This window comes from Chamaea fasciata, unplaced genomic scaffold, assembly GCF_029207755.1.
Source record: "Chamaea fasciata isolate MVZ Bird 193981 ecotype frontalis unplaced genomic scaffold, bChaFas1.0.hap1 SCAF_10, whole genome shotgun sequence".
Taxonomy (NCBI): domain Eukaryota; kingdom Metazoa; phylum Chordata; class Aves; order Passeriformes; family Sylviidae; genus Chamaea; species Chamaea fasciata.
The window spans coordinates 3,250,795-3,255,996 of record NW_027094095.1 but is presented as its reverse complement, the minus strand read 5'-3'; the positions used below and the strand labels follow the sequence as shown (position 1 = coordinate 3,255,996).

The window sequence follows — 5,202 nt, the reverse complement described above, 5'->3', positions numbered from 1 at the left end:
ACCTCCAGGCTGGCACAGAGAGGAAATTGGCAGGGGGGAAAGGAGGGTACTCCCCATGTGGAAATAAGGCCATACGCAGGGAGCTCTGCCCCCCTGGATCTCCCTCTTCCCAGCCCTCGTGGGGAATGCGCCACCAGGGGCAGACCTGGCACGTGGAAATTTCAGCCCTAAAGTCAAATATTATTTGGAAGCTAATGACAAACAAAATCTATTTTTGCAGTGGTCTTGTTTAAAATCTTTCCCCTTAATCCCCTTGAAATAGCAGTAATTGAAAACGGTTCTCTGCCATGCCAGTGCATACTTCTTTAATTATATCCTGCGCTGCCTGTTTCCAATGAAAGGGCCCGATCTGTTTGCACTTACTGGCCTTATGAAAACCAGGCTTGGGCCCAAGTCGGCAGGAACCCAAAATAAGAAACATTTGCCTTCAGAGGCATCATTTGAGCTAATTAACTTTAATCAGCCCAGAAACATCTCTCTGAGATTTCTTCCCCCACCTTGGAGCTGGGGCACTTCCAAGCAGCCCCGAGGGTGATGATGATGATGATGATGAGCCTTTACTTCCCAGAAACAGTGGGATGGGGGTGATGCTGTCACCCAGGGGGACGTGGGGTTGTCCCACGCTTTATAGGGTGATGGGTTCAGGTGCTCAGGCAGTGTGGGAAGGGGACAGTGTCTCATCCCACCCCTCCCGCCTTGGCACAAGCCCAGGGACAGCAGCTCCCTGCTGGACCACAGTCAGCTCATTAAAAACCTCAACCCCAGGCAGGGTTTGGAACAAGGGGCAGGGGCTGAAGAGCGAGCTGAAATTAATTAGGTGCCACCACATCTCCCCACGTGGCTTGTGGGTGCTGCTGGAGGAGCTGGCACCCAGGCAGTACCTGGCACTTGGAGCCTGCAGGTGAAGAGAGGAGGAGAAGGCTGGGTGTTTGCTCCATGTGCTTTCCCCCTCCCCGTGTTCGGTGTCTGGGCTGTGCACGGGGTGGGATTTGGGGCAGAACTAACAGGTTTCCCCATAGTCCAAACCCCAGAGCTGGCTCAGCATCACAGCTGTGGGCACTGAAACCTGGGCATGCCCCGTGACCCAGGAGCTGGGGGAGGAGAGGTGAAATCCATTTCGTCCACGCTGAAACCAGCCTGGGGCTGCTCACCCTTGTGCATCCCTTGCTGCAGCTGGGCCATTTGGGACAGGAGCTGGGTTATTTCACCAAAATGCTTCTCAGCTGCTCTTTAACCTGTGCTGTGATTCAGCCTGAAGGAAGAACTGAATTGATCAGCCCAGTGGGGAGGCTCTGAGGGATTGCTGGGCTTTCATTGCCCCAGGGAGACTCAGCTGGGGCTGGGAGTCCCATTTGAGCTAAGGCTCAAAAATTTCTCTCTTCCCTGAGAATTTTCTCAAGCCAAAAATTCAATTCTGCAGCTAATTTTGATTAGAAAGGTTCAGTTGGTCACACTTTCTACTTCTAGGGCTCTTTTTCTTCCCAAGGATAGGGCACCTCCCCAGACCAGGGTGAGTAATTCTGTGTTTGGTTTTTTTTTTTTTTTAATTTCAATGGCTGCTGAGCAGCCAGAGATGTAAAGGATGTGCTGGAAGGGAGCAGAAGATGCTGTAGCAGCCCTGTGAGTCCCAGCACAAACTGGCTCCTGGACATACCCAGGAGGCAAGGGATGGGTCAGGAGCATCCTGCCATGAGACTGGGGGCAGTTTCTACCTTAGATACCCAAGTATTTTAGGGCTGCATCTTTCAAGGCTGCCAAAGTGCCTGGCTCTTAATTTCCCAGGTTGGTGATCCAGGGAAATCCACCAGCAGGAGACACTGGCCGTGAGCAGAAGCTGCTGGTACAGAAAATGGGCAGGGAGGGTGGGGGGGAAATATTCTTGTGAGCTTGTTGGCAGGGCATTTAAAAGTAGTTACAGGAGCAAAACTGAGTGATTGCTCACTTTGCTGTCTGCTCCCTGTGCACTTGGAGAGATTTATGGACTGGTAGCAGAAGATCAAATCCCTTCATTCCAGATTGTGTGTGCAACTGAGCACTAATTATGGTTAATGGTTGTACTGAAGTGGATAATTTTTTTTCCAGCAAGACAGCAAGAATAATATGATTTAGCAATATCCCTGCAGCAAGAAAAAAAAAAAAAAAAAAAAAGGCCGGGAACTGTTTTGAGGTTATTTCTGCAAGCTTTGCACCACAGGCAGAGCAATGGCAAGAAGACAATGGGAAAGGGCAGTGGCATGGAAAGAAATCAGTCCCACTCCCGTGGGGCTTGGGGTGGGCTCAGCCAACAGAATTGCTCATCCAGGGCTCTCGGGGCAACAAAGCACAGAGGAACAGCCCCGGCAGTGGTTTCCCATGCAGAGATGTTTCTCTCCAGCTTCCTGGGCTGCAAGGGGCTGATGTATTCACAGAGCAGGGAACTGCTTGTGGGAAGGCGCTGAGGGAGCAGTGGCAGCCACAAGTCCTCTCCACCCAAAAGCTGCCAGCTCCTACTGGAGCAGTAGATGCACAGTGGAGACTAAAGAAAAAAAAAAAAAGGCAGAATTCTGTAGGTGTGTGGAAGTGCAAGTCCCAAACCCAAGGGAGCTGTGTTGCACCCGTTGCTGGTCGAAGTGTTTTGTTTTGTACCACCGGGAATTTGGTGCTTTTGCCTCAATACCCATCTGCTCATTAGGACCAGCTGGGATTGGGAAGTGTAAACAGGCTGGGGAGGTTGAGGGGAGCAGAACAAATTATGATCTGTTGTATGATATGGTTTGTTATATTATTATATAATACAGTAGACAGAATTTATAATATGATATCTAGTATTATATATGATATATTATTGTATATTATTTGTTCTATTAAATATTATTACACAGCATAAAAACATCCTAACAGTAGGGATATTGCTTTTGAGTACGTGATGAGGGGAGGTTATAAAATATATAAATACATAAACCAGCTCACAGAGTTATGGGGCGCGTGACTAAATACAGCTTAGGAGAAAGCAATTTACAGGGCAAATAAAATGTGTGGTGGGGAAGCTCCTCTGGGCTGCCTTCCCCGGGGCAGCAGGGATTTAGCACCCTGAAAGAACAGACCCAGGTGGAATGAGAAACTCAAATGCAAGGTGCACTTCTGTGAGATAAGATCTGGGCTTTGAGTGGGAAAGGCAGCAGTATTTCACCTGCTGATTCAGAGTTTCTCCCAGGTTTCCTGGCACAGCAGCAGGACAAACTGGATCATGTGCGTGATGTCAACGCCCGTTTAAGCATCCGGACGCATTTTACTGTAATTGTGTGTTAAGCAATTCTAATACATGACTGGGAGCTATAAATATTCCCACGGTGACAGGAGGATAGCTTTATCCAAACCCGGATCAGAGCGCTGGATGCAGGAGTCGCAAGAGGGAGCTCGAGGTGAACTTTAGGGCTTTTTTAAAGGTGTAACACTTTCTTCCCCCTTTACAGTAGGCAAATAGGCCAGAAATCCCCAGTGTAAAGAAAGGGGATGCTCCTTTTCAGCAGCTTTTCCCCCAGACTGTGAGGACCTGCCTGGACATCGTGCTCCTGCCGCAGAGGAAAGAATTGAAGATGACCAGCTTGCAAGAGCCCATCATCCTGCCAGCCCTCGGTAATTCTGCCATGGGCAAGCCTTGGGAATTCTGGGTTGGCACCAACCTGCACCCTGGGTCTCACCTCCACTGGAGGAGACGGGACAAGGAATGCAGCGCTGGAGGTGCTGGGCTGCCTTCCTTTGCAGCCCTCACCCCACTCAATGTCCCAAACCTCTGGAAAATGTCTCCGCTGCAGCCAGGAGGGGATCCTTGCCCTTTCCACGAGGCACATGAGTTAAATGGAGCGGTTCAAGCCACGCATGGCAACTTGCCTGTGCCACCGGGGCTGGAAGGCGGGAGGTGAGGGTGAGAGGTTTGCTCTGGGGTTAGTCCCTGCCTGCTGTTCCAGGGGGTTAAACCAGACACCTTCTGCTGGGTACCTCTCTCCCAAGGACAGAAGAGAAAGCACAGATAATCATCAGGAGATGTGTGATTGTTAAAGCCACAAAGCCTGTTCAGGCAGCTGGGGTCACAAAGCATCCCGGTGCAGTTTGGTGCTAAAACTCGAGCTGCTGCTGTCCTGTTGCTGAACAAAGGCTGTGTTTGTTCCTTATGCAGATAAACAGGTCAAACCTTGAAATCCCAGCCTGGGACCTTACCAAGATTTGGGGCCCCAAGCGAGGCTTGCACATCGGTGACAAAGGACCGGCCTTTCCCTGAGGAGGTCATTCCCAAAATCCTGCTGATGCCTTTTTGGGCCAACCTGAAAACAGAGGTCAGGCAAAATCAAGAGAATAAAAAGCAGGTGTATTTGTTGAAGGGCCTTCAGGTACATTTTGAATAGACAAAGCAGCCCCAGGACAGGAGCTACACCCAAAAATGGACAAGGGGTCATGAATTTTCACACTTTTATAAGTTGGGTCCATTTGAACATTGGGCATTAATCTTCCAATTACAGCTTCAGGTAATTAAGTCATTTACCCCAAGATTGCTCCCCCCCCCAATTCACTTTTATTTCCATCTCTCGGGGCCTGAGGCAGTGAGGTGTCCTTGATTCCCAAGCCTGGAGAGGAATTGTTGTGTCTGACCAAAATGAGAAAACAGTATATGGAAGACACTCCACATACTCCAGTGTGTACAGAGTTTAGAGCGATTCGCTAAAGAACCGCAGAGTTACAAATACATGAAAAACATAAAAGCTAAAATCCTAAAGCATCGCTAGCAGGGCCTGGGTTGGAGAAGCAACCAGGGGAGGAAAGGGAGAGTAACCCTTGGTAGGATTTCCTGTATTTGGGAGCAGATCCCATGGCTTCTCCCTGTGTGCAACCCCTCTGGCCCCGGGAGAAGCGCAAGCAGCGCCCTGCATGGCGCACGGATTGCCGGACAGGGCTGTGCCTCAGCAAAGGCATTTCAGACACCGGTGCCTGTGCCCCTCCAGCTGGGTTACGTGAGGCTGGGAGCAGAGCCCAAGCCAGCTGAACACCTCTGTGCCTGCTGATTGCCCGAGGAAAGGATTATTCTGTGTGGAATCCTCAAAACCGGGCACCTTCAAGCAGCTTTTGCCGTGGCAGGCTGGTTGTGGCTTCCCGCGAGGTTTCACCCAACGCCCTCAGCAGTTTCTTGCTGCTCCTGCCTGAATCCAGGTGGCACCTCTAGAAAACATC

At 50.3% G+C, this 5,202-nt stretch overlaps 1 long non-coding RNA gene across 1 annotated transcript; it reads left to right on the top strand.

Annotated features, from left to right (window-relative positions):
- Positions 1-1,264: 1,264 nt before the first annotated feature.
- LOC136294391 (uncharacterized) lies at positions 1,265-4,793 on the top strand. The gene is made up of 3 exons (XR_010722389.1): positions 1,265-1,510; positions 3,453-3,615; positions 4,157-4,793. It is a non-coding gene; the product is annotated as an uncharacterized lncRNA (long non-coding RNA).
- Positions 4,794-5,202: the final 409 nt, after the last annotated feature.